Here is a 20413-nt window from a genome sequence, read left to right as displayed (position 1 = left end):
TCATGTCTTTGAATTTCCGAATGTAATAAGTGAATGATGAATAAATAAATGGAAGAATGGATGATGAGGATCAAGAAGAGAAAAGATTATGAAAATAGCAATGCTTGCTATAATATTCAGTGCTTCATTCTCATATGCATTTGGCATTTATGCAGAGTTTGAATATTCAATGGCTGTTTATCAATTCCATCGCAACGAATTCACATAATCATATATGCAATATAAACAAATAGCAGTTTATACCAGAGCACACACACACACACATCATGCGAGTCAAGTGCCAAGTTACGTCTCATTCCGCCCTACTTCACACAAACAAGTTACTTCTCATTCCGCCCTACTTTACACAAACAAGTTACGTCTTACTCTGCCCTACTTTATATAGACAAGTTACGTCTCATTCCATCCTACTTTACACAAACAGGTTTCTGGCAATTATAAGCTACTTTAGTCCGTATAAGTGACATTCGAATGTTCTATGATTTTGTTCTCGTTTGTAAACCTGAACGTACATAGACGGCATTTCGTTTTATTTGTACAAATGATTTTTTGTTCTATTCATTTTCTATATGGTGGAAAGTGGATATGCGAGTATTCTATGGATCTGCTATTCCTACGAGAAAACGTGTAAATGTTTAATAGCATTATCGTGTCTTCCATCAGTTTGATATTGCTATGAGAAATTTCATCACATTTGCCTTTGTAGACTACAGATTACTTTGCATAGGGTTTATTTTTTCATTAAAATAATTAACTATTTCAAGAGGCGAGTCCCAAACGTTTAGATGAATCCACGAGGACCTGAAGGTCCGAGTTTGTTACTTTTACCAAACGTTAGGCATTTTGGAGAACTTGAACAATATCAAACACGTAACCTAGTAGCATCACTGGAAACAATCATCAGTCAGACAACTTTGTTAAGCACAAACTGAGCAAGATCTGGACTTTTGGAGTGAGTTTTGAAACGATATATTTTGAGATGAGGCTAAAGGAAGTTAGAGAAATCAATTTTTGTTAAGATTATATCATATCTTAAATTTCTCATTTAGCTAACAAATGAACATTGTATAGACTTTCTTAATGGCTGAGTTTACAGCTTTTATTTTAATAACTTTTGTGCATTAAACAAAAGGTACATGGCACTATACAGTATTTAGAACAAACGTAGTAAACACTATGAATTTCGAGTCTACAGTGGCTTGAAACAGATTATCTTCAAAATACGGGACCCAGTCATCGATTATTCTACTGATCGATGCGTTTTCCTACAATATATGTTGCTGTTAATAAAAACACATATTCTTTAGTTCTTTGTTGTTAAGTGCTACCCATACATAGTTAAATAATTGACGGTTCAGAAATATCGTTTAGCTTCGTTTGAGGAGACATGCGTTGAGAGGTCTGTTGGACGGAAAACAGCGGGGAGTCGAGCAATATTGCATTTTAGGCGTTTACATGGTCTCTTTTAACTACCCATCTTAAATAAACTTTCTTTTAAGAAACACTTGTTTTGTGCTAACTTTTTTAAGAGTGGAGTCGGTGGCTTTAGCGCAATTCCTCTCCCCCCCCCACTCCCCTCCCCTCCCAGATCCGCTGGTTCATTTTGAAAACTATAACGAGCACATACCTACTGATGATGATATAATGTCGAATTCAAAATATATTATTCCAATCCCATCTATAATATGTTTACACTTGCATACCTTGTCTAGAATGAAAGTACATAGAAATATTATATACAAAATATAAACCTGGCCCGCCGGGAAATGAAAATAATAAGTGCATCTGAAAAACATGGTTTTTTTCAATTTTTCCTGAAAACTACTTTGCCCTGATAACGATGACAGTAACGACAACAGTGATGATGAAAATAATTATGAAAATGATGATGATAAAAGAAGCAGAAAAAAAATACTTTACCTTCATTCCTTCAAACACTATGCTTTCCCAGAAGACTTATATCGTTATGCGAAAAGCATCTGGATCATGTCGAATTTCGTAAACCGTTTATATATGACTTCTTCCAAAATTACTTTTGTATAACCTTTATTAGAATATTAATTAGGGTCATTTTAACTAGGATAACAGGATGAGGGATTTGTACTCTACTTCCAAGCTTAGTATGATTTTGCCACTCATGATTACCGTATGTGTGTACTTCGAAAGTTGGCTAGACATCGTCCATATGCATTGCCTGTAATTACAGGCGGTGTTACATGCTGACATTTCAAAACAGGTGGACATGTTATTTCTTTCCTTGCTGAGCTTGACCATTTGCATGTTTATTTCATTTGCTTTCTTATGTTTCATTGCAGTGTTACGAGTCTATGCTCTTAAAATAAGTAACAGAAAAGAGTGAAGACAATTAGCTTTGTAAAATTTAACAAATAATTTATTTCCCTAGAAAACAAGTGAAAATTTGGAAAAAAGAACTTACGGTATTGCGAATTAAATGCAAAATAATCCAAGAATTATAAAATCAGGTCATATCAATGAAAAGTTCTAAGTGAATTTCAGTTGAAATCCCGATGAAATTCAAGATGGAAGGCGATCAAGTCTATAATAACCTACAAAGTGAAGATGTGTCAACCGAGGCTTGGTGAATCACAGAAATATTATTCCAGGTTTGAATTCAGTATACATTTTAAGGAATTTCTTTGTCAAAGAATTATCAGGCCACATTTGTATTTCCAGGGAAAACAATCACATGAATTCAATAATTTTGAGAAATATAAAATTCAACTTAACGTGTCAAGTGTTTTAAACCCAACTGACTAACCTTTATCAAAACATCAGTTTTACGACTAACTAAAACGCAAAACAGATTCCCAGATGAGGGCCAAAAAATCATTCTCCTGGAAAAAATAGAAGTTTGTTACTAATTGGCACAGGATAAATATCACGTAGTCCAGATATGACCTTGACTCAAGTTAATGATTCACAATGTCAGCAACTGGATACAATGTTTCATTGTCAATAGCATATAACGAAAATTAAAAAAATAAAAGCAACAACAATTTTGAAAACTAACAAACAAATTAAATTAAATTAAATTAAATATTAATAGCAGTAGGTGTGTACAAGTAACGAGGAGGACTGAGTAAAATTTATATGCACAGCACGATTGTACTTCGTAGAAATTCCAGTTATAAAAAAAGTATATCCTTTTAGCCTCTGGAATACCATTTTGTTCTACATCGGTATGAATGTCCGTTTGTGAATTACACGATAACCTCTTTGCATGTGGATTCTATTTTCACACTGAGATATCTCCAGCCATGATATTTTATTACAGAATAAAAACAGTTCCTCTATGCTTATGCAGTTAGCTTTCTGTTTTCTTCGGGCGCATTTTATTATATTCAGAAGGCAGTCTTTGCATCTTGAAAGAAACACGAAAGCTAACACGAAAGCTATCAACATATCCAATTAACTCAATAACACTTTGATCTGGTACATGCCAATGCTATTGCAATGTACAATGCCCACTCTAGTTGAGTGTCCTAAAGACTCTTTTCTCGCTGTGATCTGTATCCTTTGAGAGAGAGTTCATTTTCATGTTTTAAAATGTAATTAGTTTAAAATTGTTAAAGTGTTTTTAATAGATTTGATGTGAAATATGTATCTTTAGTACAGTTTTGCTCTTATGCTATCATTATAACTTTCCCACAAGAGGAACTACAACGGTAAATAAAACTATCAAACAAACTGAGTGTTCGTCAGATTGTTAGGAGCGTATATTATGAGCGTTTAACATTTGTATGAGTAAAATCTCTCACAGTAATCGTCAAATAGTTTTTATAATATGTCCTATCCACAAACGCACAAAAAGCAGAGAAAAAATAGACAGCATCTGCCCCCTCCCCAATTTTGTTATCGGCTTTAATCCATTCATTGTTTTTAACAGTTTACCTTTTAAATATAAGAAAAACCCACCTAATGAAAAATTAACCTAAAGTCATATTCAGCAAACCTAAATGTGCACCCTGTCTTTTCTGTCAAGGACTATATATATATATATATATATATATATATATATATATATATATATATATATATATATATATATATATATATGTGTGTGTGTGTGTGTGTGTGTGTGTGTGTGTGTGTGTGTCTGTGTCTGTGTCTGTTAGAAGTGCTATAGGTAGAGAATATTTAGGAATAATTTACGAGATAGAACATTTTATAAAATTACAAACCTGATTGGCTAAATGTATTGTTTGTACAATGAATAAGATAAAATGACTTTATTAATATTTAGAAGTCAAAAGTAAATTTTACATCACTAACAAGATTTCCGTAGCAATGTACAAAAAATGTGCACTATTATCCCTTACACAAATACGTGTATATCGAATCCTTTCAAAGACTGAATGGACCTAAAGTGCCACTAATTGAGAAATTCCGAACTAACCCGACCAGGATTTGCACAGAGGATTACGGTAATTTAAAAGATGGTATTGTACATTTCAAATGACAATGATATTCGTTATCTTTACGAGTATTACATAGCAATGATTAGCAATGTCATGTGGAACATTTAGCATTCAGCCTTTACCCAGAACAATATGCTAGTGGGCTATGAATAGTCCGCGATGCTACTTTTGAAAATAGATAAGAAATAAGTATAATTGCTGACACATTTTTGTATCTTTGAAATCAGACGATGTTGAATAGATATAGTAAACAAATTATGTGCAAAAACAAGAGGATCAAAGAAGAATAGGATACATCATGAACACTATCATACATAATGCACCTCAAAAGCAACTACTGGCAGTGTTGGGTCACATGTCAGCCAACTGATGGCTTGAACTTTACACGAGCAAACAAATATCTACTATAATCCTTTAATTTATTGTTATAATGACATTAACTGTGGAGGAATTATGGATAATGTTTTCAAGCAACACCATAATTGGTGCTACTCTGTTACAGATTACCCTTTGGCACAACTAATTCTTACTGAGAATGGTTCACCTCCATATACGAAAATACAAACATCAAATAAAGTAACAACCCTAACGTATCATGTAATTGTGCCCACTTCAAGACAGACGAATTCAACATGCAGTAAAAGACCCCGAAAAGACGATTCAGTGGATGGTTGAGACCGTCAAGTAAAGTGAATAATCCTAGTCGTATGCGGATCTACATGTACATTCTATATGTGATGAATATATTTCATCCCCTGAAATGATCTATTGAATATGCCTCACATAGATTATATAATTGTTACATCCTTTTACCGTGGTTATTTTGAGTGGCGAATTCTAATTGCATAAATGTTACGTGCTTTTCTAGTGATAAAACCTTCTTGATCTACACTGTAAACAAAACACTTGACATTATATAAAACCTTCATCTAAACTGTAAACAAAACACTTGACGTTACAACGTTTGTACCTTTGAATCCTTCCAATCTGGACAGACACATCGGTACTTAATTCTATATCAACCTGGAAAAACACAACAGCATTAGTTGTCTTGGTTTTGTGATTTGTAAACATAGCCCTTTTACCCAATCATAAAATATTAACGGTTCTCTCTCTCTCTCTCTCTCTCTCTACCTCTCTCTCTCTCTACCTCTCTCTCTCTCTCTCGTTACATTTTTTCGTGCCGTTTAATCGTCAATAATTACTTCTACACCAATATTATTAAAATGTTATTTGCATGTATATATCTTTCTATATGTTAAATCTGTTTCTATTTAACCAGATGTTCATTTGCAGGTCACTAAGACTCGTTCTTTGAAATGTGTAATTTAATGGCTTAAGATGAACCTTATAACTTTTTCATACATGTAATCGTATATGCAATCATGTGGTTCTTATTTTGTAAGTCCACTGTCATTCTATGTAAATTTTCGACGTCATTGTATCTCTCCGATTGTAAAAGATTATTATTGTGAGCTGTCAGACTGTCGTCCGTCCTTAGGACATCCAGCTCTGACCTCATAAACGTTTCGATATCAGCATAAGTCTCTTTCTTCCCTCATCTTTATTGTTCATATTCAATTGTTGTGCATGATACTGCTCAGTTTAGCTGATTTTGACACTTGTTCGCATATGCTGTGCTGTATATATTTGCAAAATATAAACATTGTCACATCTGTTGAATTCAAAACCAAATTATTTATTTTAAATTTCAAATCTCTATTCCTCTCTAGGCATACGTTTATTTCATTAAATACAGCTGCCACTAGTTTATCATACGGTACACTACTATCAATTGCAGGATTATGGTAAGGTCTGATTCTTGCTTCCTCCTGTTAAGTTTGGACTTTGTTGGGTTATCGTCGCATTCTTTTGATTAAATGGTGTTGGGTGTGTTGGTGAGTTCAGCGTTTGTTCTGTAAGAACTATTTTGTCAACCAATAAGCTCGGCTCTCCTCATTAAACATTTGAAGATGAATGAGTCAGGCGTCTCTGATACAAGAAGATACTTCCACTGAACAGGTTTCTCTCGTACTAATCGTTAATTATCGCCGAGCCGGAAGTTACGCTCATACCCTATTTGAGATACAAAAAAATGTAACGACCAATAGCCTAGGTGCCTGAAGATGTATGAACTCTGTTTTAGAAAGACGTTTTAATATACTTTGCTCTTCTTAAAATTACCCATAAAAAAAATGGGCCCAAAAACATGTATGCAACAAGTTACGCCTTTCCCGTTCTAATATGAACTCATTGAATAGGAAGCCTGTCATATAGTCTGATAATGTATCAGGTGGTTATATCTAACGTGCCATATTACTTTCCATAACATATGTTTGCATTATTCTTCTGCTGACGGTTGCAAAATTTCAATTTTCTTCTGTAATGGATTAAATATGAATGTAATGATTTGCAGTTTTCCAATCAATTGGCGAAATTCTGCATACATTTAATATTTATTATTGTGATTATTCCTTAATCTTTTGATGACTAAGAAATGCCTGATTTTGTGTGCTTGAAATATGAGATTATTTATCCTGACAATCTTTTTTATGGGAATTAATATAAATTTTAAAATATTAAGATTTATGCATGGAGTTTTAATATTATATAAACTGCCTTTATATTTGCATGTATATATGTATGGAAGAATTTCATTATGCGTATATTGTGTAATTTAAATTGAATCCTTATAACACAAGCAAACGGCAGACGATTCAGATGTTAAATGCAATGGCGTAATCATCTAGTAAAGTGTTTCATCTTAGTAAAACCAGGATATACATTTATATTCAATATGTGATTTGCAGATTTCATTGGATAGGATGTACTGAATGTTTCTCATAGATTAAATAACTGTAAGATTGTGTTCCCATGGTGAGGCTGAGTAATGAATTCAAACTTCATAATTGTTCCGTTTGTTTCCCGGTGATAAAACCTGTTCCGACCTCCACTGTAAACAGCACCATTGACATTATAACTTTTGTACCGTGGAATCTTTTCAGATCTTGAATGCTCATCTGGATTGTGTTGTCTATCCAACTGGGCACATGTCTCTGTGTGTCTGTCTCGATAGATAGATAGATAGATAGATAGATAGATAGATAGATAGATAGATAGATAGATAGATAGATAGGTAGGTAGGTAGGTAGGTAGGTAGGTAGGTAGGTAGGTAGATAGATAGATAGACTTCATATGCCGCTTAGAGTTAACGTTCTTTGTCTCAATATGCCTCGTACGTTTGATGCATTGTGCAAGAAAGGGAACCATCATGATCATTGGATTGTAACGTTTAGCACTAATGCTTAGTCCTAAGTCACCAGTTTATTTTCATGGCCCACTAAAACTCTTTACCTGACATTTACATTTAGCATTAGGGCAAAGCTTAATTTGGTATGCACTTTCAGGTGTGGTTTTCATGTAACAATCGTAGTTTTAAATATGAATAGATCTTTCGGGATAACAACATAAATATAATACTTCGGAAACACTTTTAATGCTTTTAAACATACAATTCAGATTAAAATAGTATCTATAGGAAAAGTACAGAATAGGAATAAAATGGCGATAGAATGTGCAATGTAGATATAAAAATACATACATATAAACAAACATAAAATCAAAATATTTAGCACAAATGGGTCAATATCCTTTATTGATATCAATGTCTCACTGGAGTTGGAGTTGAAAACAGATTGGTAACACTGACCCAATCAGCGTTCTATACTTCTTTTCAAATTTCGTACCGCTTGCCTATAGACCAACACTCTTTCAGGCTCATTGTCTTTATATGTATACTCTTCTTTTCCATACAGCATTATGAATGACCTATTTTACAGGACAGGTTACCTTGTCATAGTCTGGACTAAACAGCATGGTGGAGGTAATATTATAAGATTTGATGCTAACTTTTATCTTTGTGTGCTCTGAACGAATCAACCACGCACACTTAAAGACTAATGTTACTAAAGCTAGTGCTATTCCACTGAATGACTTGGCTTTGGAATTGATTTTTTTTTCGGGGGGGAACATCTGTATCTTCTACTATAGTGATATCATGACTCCCAGAATATAATGGATTTAACATAAAACAGTAACTATACACGAGGGGCAAACTCATCTAATATATAAGCCATGTGGCTTATATGATTCATTATTGCAGGATGGTGTCTGTATCTACAACTACAGTGGAAGCTTTTTATACGTGGAGTGTCTGTAACACTAATGCTGCATTATTCAAAGAATTTTGAAAGGTTTTGATTTGGTTCTTCTGTTCAATAAAAGCATTTCTGCTAGTAAGATCTATATCTTCTGTCATAATAACGTGACTTCCCGAAGACGACATTTTTAAAAATAAAATTAATGAAAACATCTTACAACCATACAAAACCTGGAACCCACTGAACTATTGGTCAAATACAACAACAGGATAAAAGGAATAAGAATAGCAGGCAAAAACAATGAGTGGCTAACAGATTGATTTAAAAGAAAACAAAACTGACATCATGTTACAGGACATATTGACAGAGCTAACATAATGGGGTGGAATGTGCGAAGTCCCTTTCGCGAAACCCAAGGGAAAAATTCCTACACCTACTATAAAGATGGTAAACAGCAACATCAGTGGACGAAAGCACAAAGAAAACAATCTCATGATTTGGATGAGGAAAACGTTTAACCAAGTTCCAGCTGACATTGGAAAATCGATGAATATAGTATGTGTATTATATTTCTTGAAGTTACAGCCTTTCCGATTTTCTAATTTCTTCGCATACTCCGATGCTCAATGTAAATGTTTCAAGACCAGTTTCTCGGTGTCGTCCAAAATTTTCAGATAGGTTCTGGCATACTTTGTCCAAACGATTTTAGGCAGGAAATGATTGCGTAATACTCAGCACCACGAACCTCCACACCAAGTATACTACATTCAAGAGAATATGTAGCTCAGTAGCTGCGGAATATTATCTTCACATTCAATCTACACAGAAATTTAAACTAAGGTGGTGTCATTCTCGATCAGACTTGATTTACTAAAGCACGGAATCATACAAGACTCAATTTGATATTAAACTTGGGCTATAATTATCGATTAAATCACCATATCGTTCATGCAACATTTAATTGATACATTCGTATATATGTTGCTATTAATATCTACCTTATATTTTTAGATAGAAATAATGTCGTATTGCAACAAAAACGTTTATTTTTTCTTTCTTCTATAGAATTGTTTTTGTCTACCTTACTCTAATTCTTATATAAATATGGATGCATGCTTCACTTGCAGACTCGAGTTGTACGATGATTGTTGTTTTCTTAATATTATGTCTGCATAGTTTCCTTATGCATACGCTTTATTGGCATTCATGCAGTCTTCCCCTATAAAAGGTCTTGGAATATACTCATCGTGATACTCCCTCCCACTAACCACACGCACACATACTCAAACTTCATTGTTATTAATTTTAAATTGGAGAAAGAGAACGATATATTAACCTTATTGTTAGTTTTAGTAGTAAACCATCTTTGAAATAAACCTCCTTTGGCAAATGTTGTCTTTTGATTGCTACAATAATATATACACTTAAAATTATGTCTGTTGTTAATAACATCCATAAGCTCTGCTCGAGTAACTGAATGAGCCTGAGGTCTGTAGCAAACTTCCATGAGCACACTCTGAAACTGAATGAGCCTGAGGCCTGTCGCAAACTTATATGAGCACACTCTGCAACTAGATGAGGCTGAGGCCTGTCGCAAACTTCGATGAGCACACTCTGCAACTGAATGAGCCTGAGGCCTCTCGCAAACTTATATGAACACACTCTGCAACTGAATGAGCCTGAGGTCTGTCGCAAACTTCTATGAGCCCACTCTGCAACTGGATGAGCATGAGGTCTGTCGCAAACTTCTATGAGCACACTCTTCCGCGAAGAATAACTAATGAATAAAATTTGATAGATTATTGACTACCAATGATCCCTACATTAGCTAATACCTTACACAAGGTAAATTGTATAAAACTTTGATCTCCATTTAAATGCAGTAAATTCACTCCTCTAGTTCACCTTTACATCTTTTCGACAAATAAAATTAGTGATTATATTACATTATTCATATGTGGTCGCTGTCAAATCTTCTTGGAAGACAGTGGAGATTTCATTTTAATCAGATTGCAAATTCACGTTCTCAGGTGCAAAGTACATCATAAAAATATGCATGTCAGGGTGATACGGCATCGTTCACAAAATACTTCTATGTGTTGTTTTAATGAATTATGTCTTTATTTCTTATCTTGGTGATTTTATCTCTCTCTCTCTCTCTCTCTCTCTCTCTCTCTCTCTCTCTCTCTGATATAAATAAAGAAATGGGGTTTCTGACTCAGGCACCCTATTTTTCACAGGACAAATACAAACTTTTACTGTCCTTGGCTCACCATCCCATAGCCTCCTACCCACGGAGAGGGTTTACCAGTAATATTCTCACTATTCAGGAAATTTCAGATGAAAGCGATTGGGTTGTAGTTTGTGAACCGCGCCTTAGGACATACCTCAAATTGTGCATCATAGATAACATTATATAACGATGCAACCAGTTATTATTGTTTCAGAAAATTGTGTGAGCTTCTTAAATAATGTAAGGAAATACTTTCTAAGTTTCTGTACAGTACTGTAAACTTACCATTTTTGTTGGTTAACAATTTTAATAGATTTGGTGATTACAGCTTTAAAAACCCAAATAAGTGTGATCTTTCTGTTGGAAACACAATACTTCAATCAACAATATTTCTGTAGGAAACGTGGGACCCATGTAACAATGATTTTTCTCTGAGAAACAAAGGACTTAACCAAGAATAAACTTTTTTTCTGGGAAACATAGGAGTTCTTTCTTAATCCACATTTATGTATCATGAAAAGCAACGAATCAACAGTATCGACAACATTTAGCAGGTAGGAAGAGAGGACCATATTTAAACTGGCCCTGTGCACAGATTGACCCACTTTGATGAATACATTTCAGTAGAAGAGGGGCCCATTTATTATTTAGACAGGCTTTAGGCAGAGCCATCTAGTTTGACAAATAGTTATCGGTGGAAGAGGGAACCATGTAAGAGTTAGACAGGCTTCAGGCATAAAGCCAACCGGTGTGACAAGTAGTTATCGGTGGAAGAGGGGCCTATTTAAGAGTTAGACAGGCTTCAGGCATAACGTCAACCGGTTTGACAAGCAGTTATCAGTAGAAGAGGGGCCCATTTAGCAGTGTGGCTGAAACGAATCAGTGTGCCGAACGATTTGATTCACTACCAGAATATTTAAAGCTGCATTTCCATTAGCTAATGCAAAGGTCACTTGAACATGACCACTTAGCGATCACTGTCATATCTTCATGTACGACATTGGAGGTCTGATTTTAATCAGATTGGGTGAATTTGTAATGTCAAAATTTTGATTAATTTGTAGCTCTGAGGCAGCATTCTCCGTAGTTATCCATATGTCATATCTATTTGGTTTATAGACTATACGCTCCCTATTCTGAGAGAGAGAGAATTTAGATCAAAAGAAACTTTAACAAATGAATGGAAAGGAAAATTGGATCATATTGACAAAATAATTGAAGGCGAAGATGTTTATCACGGGTTTTATTTAATGCAAACACAGCAGATGTAAGTGAATAAAACAGCATATTGAGATATTGGGAACAAAGCCGTATCTCCCCCACATACATAGCTTGGTTATATTCCTGAGAACGTGTCTGGTAATGTCGAAATTCCGATAGAGTCGTAACATTGGGGAAGTGCACATATTTCACACATATTTCGTATTTAGACTATATTTCTCCCTAGTTCAATACCCACCTCGCTATCCCCGTGGCAAAATATATATTTTCTGCCTGGAACTTAGTCGTACAACGTAAGAGGTCTCACAAGATATTTTTATTTTGGTTGCACCATAACGTAAATAACAAGTGACAAGTTTTCTATTACTAAAAGAAAATGTTAGGACTAAATTAACGTCTGATACGTCTTATGTTTTAGGACTATCTAGGATTCTCCTGGCCGAACTACATGTTTTTATTCATAGCTATTTATATTAGTATATAATTATTTATGTAGAATTTATTCGTGCACCAGTCAAGTTTTAAACATGCCCCCACACACAGTGGTTCGTTACAATGAAAATTAGGAGTCTAACCTGTCACAATATAACACAAGGGAAGACACGAGTAAGCACGCAACTACAGTTACAACCCTGCTTGTTTATCCTAATTGTGTCTGCTATTTTGCAATTTAAGCCAGTCGTAATCCAGAATAGTTCAATTTTCAAAACAGCTCGACAGACATCATTCACTTTGTGAGATATTGGAGAAAATGCAATAATTGTTTGTCTATTATGACGTCTGGACAAGTAATGGCGGCTAGACAATTACTTGAGACCAAAAATAAGACAATTCGGCCCATCTTGAAGGACAATTCTGCCCAACTCAAAATACAATTTGGCCCACCTTATAAAGACAACTGACAATGACTTTAACAAGTATTTATTTTTAAAAGTAAATATTCAGAAACTTATACTATATATATATATATATATATATATATATATATATATATATATATATATATATATATATATATATATATATATATATATATATATATATATATATATATGCGTAAGTTAACTAAGACAAAATATTTGCGGAAAATTCTTATATAATTTGTTTGTTTGTTTGTGTTTTTTTGCCGTATTGCTCAAAATATTTGCTTTATGTAAATTAATTGCCTTTTTTCTTTTTTTGGGGGGGGGATATAATGAGTGTAATGTATGAAATAAAGCAAGGTCACCTTTCCTTTCTAGTATTTATTTGGGAGAATGAATATCAATGATGTACAATAATTTGTTCCTACCTGTGAACGTGTTTTAGTTTGTAAAATAGTATAGGCTTAGAATAAAATTTTAAACATTTGTTAAATTAGTCAAATGTTTGTCCAAGTTATAAAGATCATGAACTTTCTGATATCTTCAGGACAACAAAGAAAAATATTACATGGGAGAAAGGACGTCTGAAAACAAGAAGTATGGTATAGATGGATGTGATGCTTTCGGAGATATGTAGACAGTAATGAGATGCATCATATCCCCTGTGGAAGAATGTCGATTGAGTTAGACACTTGAGTATTCATAACTAAATACAATATGCATTATATCCCCTGTGGAAGAATGTCGATTGAGTTAAACACTTGAGTATTTATAACTAAATACAATATGCATCATATCCCCTGTGGAAGAAGGTTGATTGAGTTAGACACTTGAGTATTTATAACTAAATACAATATGCATTATATCACCTATGGAAGAATGTCGATTTAGTTAGACATTTGAGTATGTATAACTAAATACATTATGGATCATATCCCCTGTGGAAGAATGTCGATTGAGTTAGACACTTGAGTATTTATAACTAAATACAGTATGGATCGTATCCCCCTGTGGAAGAAGGTCAATTGAGTTAGACACGTAAGTATTTATAACTAAATACAGTATGGATCACATCCCTTTGGAAGAAGGTCGATTGAGTTAGACACTTGAGTATTTACAACTAAATACTATATGTATCATCTCTTTTTCTTTCTTCCTTATACAAGAGTTTTACCAAGCAGTTTCTATATAAAAATACTCTAGAGCAATTAATCAGTACAGCTTCCAATTTAATTTTTTCTCCAATCTGAACGTATTTTCATCTGAAAAATAATTCCAGACTTAATAAACTTATTCTAAAATGTGACGTATGAAAATTATATGTATATATAATTTGACCAAAGCTTATCACAATTTGTATGTATGTATGTATGTATGTATGTATGTATGTATGTATGTATGCATGCATGTATGTTTGTATGTATGTATGTATGTATGTATGCATGTATGTATGTATGTATTGTTACGTATATTTGATTTAATTTAATTGTTTGTAAGTTTTACAACATTTTTATTTTTAATTTCATTACGTGTCAAAATAATATAGTTTTACTTACTAAGAGCTCGATATTTTTCAGAAAATGGTTTGACCTTCACTCTTCAGTTGTAAATGTCTAAAGCTGACCTAGTTCCGGACATTGATTTCAGAAATCACTGAGACAAGTAAACAATTTTTACTTTTATCCTATTCTTAGATTGGTTTTTGTCAAGGTCATACCGGGACTAAGTACTTTTATATGTAAATACTTCTCAAAGGTTCTGTAACTTTGACCCTCATCCTGGAATTTCTTTTGCGTTTCGAGTTACTGTATAATCATTGTTTAAAGAGATTTTTCTCAACCTGGGCTTAAAACACTTTATGTCAAGGTGTTCGTTTGTTTTTGACCAGTTTGGGGTTATTTTAATGTTTATTCATGTTATTTGGATTCTAATGGATAATTGGTTTTCCTGGAAAAAATTGAGTCCTCAAACAGAATTCGTGGACAAAGACATTTCATTAATTCAAAAATCGGATTACTGTTTGTGAATAACTGTAGATGCAACAGGACAATAATAGCTACAGAATAATTCATCGCCTTCCATCTTGGAATTTTCGTAAGGACTCGAATTTTAAATCATCAGAACATTTCATTACTAGGACATCACAATTTTAATTCGTGGATTATAATTGGATTATTTCTGGATTTGATTCTTAAAACCGTAAGTTTTGTTTCTTCATTTGTACACGCACACACAAACAGACACATTCAGACGTACACGTAGTATGCACGTGTGAATATTATTTCTATAAAACAAAATTAGCAGCTTATAAGAGAACAAAGATAATTTGTACCATAGTTAGACTAGCAATCAGTTTATTCATTTATAATTTGTATGGAATAATGGAGCAACTATGGTTGACAAAATTGCCTGACACTGACCAGCTTTCCGTATACACACTAAAACATCAACTTGAAAAAAAAAAAGAAAAAAATAAACTTAACTGGTAAGAGCTTGATACAGCAGCAACTAAACACCGACAAAATGTTCAGCATTATTCTCTCTCTCTCTCTCTCTCTCTCTCTCACACACACACACACACACACACACACACACACACACACACACAGAGAGAGAGAACTGATATGCAAATATCAACGTATGTGATGATTGACCAGTATAAAGAATAATTTGATCAATGACTTTGAAATGCAACTCATGTTTTCAACTTCGTGGTCCGTAGATGCTTCCACCATTCTTAGAAGACCATTGTCACTGATATCCTTATTTATGTAACAAATCCTAACAGGTTTTCTTTCCGATACCATCATTACTTGAGATGGTATAAATTGGGCTTCTTCGCATAGCAGAGTAAGCATAAAATACAACTGAAGTCGCTTTTACGCTTTGCAATTCAATCGACTGTGCCAGACCTCTACGTCAGTATTTGTTCGTACCAGTTTTTAAAGGACACTCCATGAGGATATGGGCCAAATTGTACTGGATGTCCACCTGTCACTAATATACGTCACCCATTCATCTAACGTGGCAGTTCAGACCATTCCTTTTAATTTCTAAAAAGCTGTGGGGATACGTTCGGCTAGCAGAAGGGGCAAAGCAAACACCTTTCTACAAAATCTGAAAACAGCATCCCGCTAGTTGTATGTCGTCTACAAATAAATAGTATATACATATTAGCCTTTATACTGATGCAGATAATGCGATCATTAGCACAATACGGAAAATTTTAGAAATAAACACCGTGAACCATCTTATCTCTGTGTTCCAATAGTCTAAGAACTAATGCAAATATAAATAAAGACTTAACGTGTCACAAATCGACTAAATATGAAAAATAGACTATAACAGTGGTATACAAACAATAGAACAAAATATACATGAAGACCATTTTCCTGAAGTTTTTGCCATGGCCTGACCCCAGTGGAATGGGCATCCACTTCTCTTCTTGTAGTTCAAAAAACTAGTCCCAAAACCTGTATTGATACATGAGCTCTTATCGTTCTTGATATATAATAAAAGAGAGATAATTTCCTATTTCTCATGCGTTCTATTTAAGATCTGAAACCAATGTTTTAAGCTACATGTCACTGTGTAATAGTTTCGCACCAAAAGTTCAGCTCAGAGATTCGAAGTTTTCTAATTCAGATTTCCTCCGAATATTCCAACCCCAATTTTCACATGTGGACATTCTAGGATGGAGTGTGGGTTCAGAGCAATTACATATAAAAAATTAAAATCTGCCGCCAAAAAGGAGACAATTTGCTATTTCTACTCATTATATTTAAGATCTGAAACCAATGCTTTAAGCTACATGTCACTGTGTAATAGTTTCGCACCAAAGTTCAGCTCAGAGATTCGAAATTTTCTAATTCGGGTTTCCTCTGAATATTCCACCCCTTTTTTTCCACATTTGGACATTTATGATGGAGTGTGGGTTGAGGGCAAATACATCCAAAAATTTAGAATCTGCTGCCACCGTAAGATAGCTTACCAGCGGGCTTATCAAATTTATTCTATGTTATATCGACAAAATAGCTGCATGAAATCGAAAGGAAAATTATTTATATTCTCAAAAAAGGTTAGTATTATAATCGTTGTCTTTATTCCGCTGACAGACTAGACGAAACTCGGCATAGATGAAATATGTCCCGGTACTCCCCATTTGCGTTAATGGTCACATGACATCACAACTCTCACATAAGGACGTCGGAAGTCCAAGAGACACGTGATATCAACAACAAACTCCTTCTTAATGTTGCTGTACAAAATTTCAGTTATTTTGTAAAAACCAGAAGAAGAAAAATTCTCAACATATTTATTTCGAGAACAACTGCAAGAAACTTGGCCAGTCTGATTCATTGTGTTCTTTCATTTTTTTTTAATTACAACCAGTATACGACTTGAATTTAATATTTTTTACAATATTTGAAATTGACGGTTGTGAGATTATGTGTGCTCGTGCGATTAGCAATTGAAATCGCTAGTAGCAGCTCAAATTTCATCAGTTCGTTAGTTTTATCTTCTTTCAGCAGACTAAAGGCATGATGATTTTAATACTCGTAATTTCTAAGAAAAAAAAAGTAATTTTCATATCGATTTAATGCAGGCATAACTCGATTTAACAACATTTAAGTTTAATAGCCCATCCGCAAAGCGTCTATGCTTTAAGGCCACCATGTTTGCCTCTTGTGATTCTAGACTGGTTTTCATACCTCCCATATAAAAAAGATAAGGATATCGAACTGTCTGTGAAATAAAATGTCTACCACAGGAATCGAATCCACGGAGCATTTGGATTGTCTCAACAAATATATTTATGGCAAGCACCCAAATGATCCAGGCTACAACCTCCTAATATTCTCGTTAGAACTAGATACATTTAACTTACGATTAGTTGAGTTACGACTCAATTGCGTAATTGTTTCCGACGTCATGTTGTGGAGGAATATTACCGGATTTTTCCCGACTTTGGCCAATATTTGCAAAATTTAAGGACATTTCACGGTCAGGAAAAAAATTATCATTTCTCCCGACATTTTCCCGATAGCGTGGTGAACCCTGATTATCACATTTGATATATGGATGTTATATGAAATTTTCAACAAATAGTTAATGTTAGGCATCTGATGGCTAGCAACAGTAATGTGAAAGATATTGACTTGAAAACTCCCCCTAGCAAGATACCTACCGTCATTGGGGGTCTGGTAGAAAAACCTAGATCGTTTGGTAGAAATCGGCTCAGAGAGTATTGCTGGACATGAGGATGTTGATGACAATGATGAGAATGTTGTATTTGAAAGTGTGGTTAGACGTAGAACAAGGCGCTTATATGTGGGCGGCATTGGCGTCAATCATAGCTTGGAATAAATTAGACGCTGATATCTTGATAAACTATCAAACTGAGCTGGACCATCGACTGAAACCTTTTGATATATATTCTATTTCGGACAATGTTGATAGATTTTACGGGCACATTGTTAATGCTATACATCAGTCAAGCAACATCAAGCTTCCAAAGTTTAAATTCATCATGCCAAACCATACTGGTCAAATAAACTCAAAGAAGCACATACATTTCAAAGACATTAGCTAGGTATACTTGGATAAATGAGGGAAGACAAGTTGCGAGTACGTATCTTTAATTTTCGAAGCTGCATATTGAAGTATAAATGTTTTGTGCCAATTTTGGAAAACAAGTTAAGGTATAGTGATACAGTCAATAAAATGTGAACATGTAGAAACATAAAAAAAATTATTTTCAAAGAAAACTTTGTTTTTATACTTAATATTATTTTTTATTATAGTCGGATATGAAAAAAATAAAGTTGATGAAATTAAAGATATTTATCAGGTATAGTTCTAAAAATGTAATATGACGAAGTTTTAATCAATTTTAAAAAGAGTATTAATTTATATTTTGAGGGAAACAATTATTTAATACTTAGATAATGTTTATAAGACAGTAAGGTTTGAATGATGATATGCATACTCGTGCCCTTTAGGAAACACTTTCGGAGTGGTAGGGTGTCAAAATAATTAATCATTAATCCTACAATAATGTTATACCATGGATGTTTTTGAAATTGTTTTAATTCTCATGGACCATAAATATGCAAGATACTGGGTTCTGTTTGTTGCAAGATTTCATCAGCTAAGTGCATTTAACACATTATTTGCTCTCCACTGGATGCGGGTGTACGTTCTACTTACTGCTTGAATGACTGCCCAAGGACAATAATTTTAAAGGGAGGTAACAATCCTTTCCCGAAGGGACTATTGAAGCACTTCAGTTGTTAAATCTACAGCTTCGGATCTGGGAAGGTCTGCTCTTTACTTTAGTAGGTAAATTAATCATGCATGTAGCCCTCAATTCCAAAATATCAAAATAGCAGTGATCGGCTTTGAGAAACACAATCACTAATGAAGTTTGACCTGATATCCATGCCATTTCCGTCTAGTCCTAATATAACATCAGAAGTTGTTCTAGGAACACATATAAGTTTAGTGTCCTTGGTGCTTCTCCTCCTGTGTTGGTTTCAAAATAACAAGTTAATGGTATAATGAAAGTTAAACCCTGTATCTTTTTTCTGTAATTCTTGATTATTTATATCAGATACTATCTATCAGTTAATAATTTGGTCGGTTTACCGAAGCCACTTATAAATCATCTGATACATACATTGAATGTCTAGCAAAGCGTGTTTCAAGGTTAGCAGAACCCTTGAAAATGAGAAGTGAATCTTCATGCTGTTTTTCCAATTATAGCTACTTAAAACGTGATATTATGTCGGATCACATTGATACTTTAGAAAGACGGCGTTTTGCTTTGGTGTGACAGTCAAACGCAGTGAATGTATTTGCAATATGCAACTGTGTAGGAACAATCAAATGAAAATAAATACTGTCGAATACGTAAGAGCACATGATATCTGACCACCTCCCTATCCTTACTTCCCTTCGTACAGTGACCTGTGGGAGAGACTTCAGACAGTCTATGAAGAGAAACAACATAGCTTGAAATAAATTAGACGCCGATATCTTGAAAAACTATCAAACTGAGCTGGACCATCGCCTGAAAACTTTTGATATAGATACTATTTCGGACAATGTTGATAGATTTTATGGGCACATTTTTAATGCAATACAGGACTCAGGCGACATCGCGCTTCCAAAGTCTAAATTCAATTATCATTCCAAGCCATACTGGTCAAATGAGGTCAAAGAAGCGCATAAACTTCAAAGACAAGCTAGGTATATTTGGATAAATGAGAGAAGACCGAGGGGAAATCAATATAATTCTTACAGATAGTATAAAGATAAGAAGAGAGACTTTAGAAACGTTCAAAAACTGGCTTTGGAAATATATATGGGGGAGGTATATGAAGAAATTAAAAAAGCACATGAATGCGATGTAAGACACTTTGGGAAAATGATCACTGTTAAGAGAGGGAACAATATAAATTTTTGGTCATGAGCTATCAACTGATAGAGTTTGTG

The sequence above is a fragment of the Sinohyriopsis cumingii genome, chromosome 11 (genome assembly GCF_028554795.1).
Source record: "Sinohyriopsis cumingii isolate HCF-2022 chromosome 11, ASM2855479v2, whole genome shotgun sequence".
NCBI classification, from domain to species: domain Eukaryota; kingdom Metazoa; phylum Mollusca; class Bivalvia; order Unionida; family Unionidae; genus Sinohyriopsis; species Sinohyriopsis cumingii.
This window is presented reverse-complemented; position numbering follows the sequence as displayed.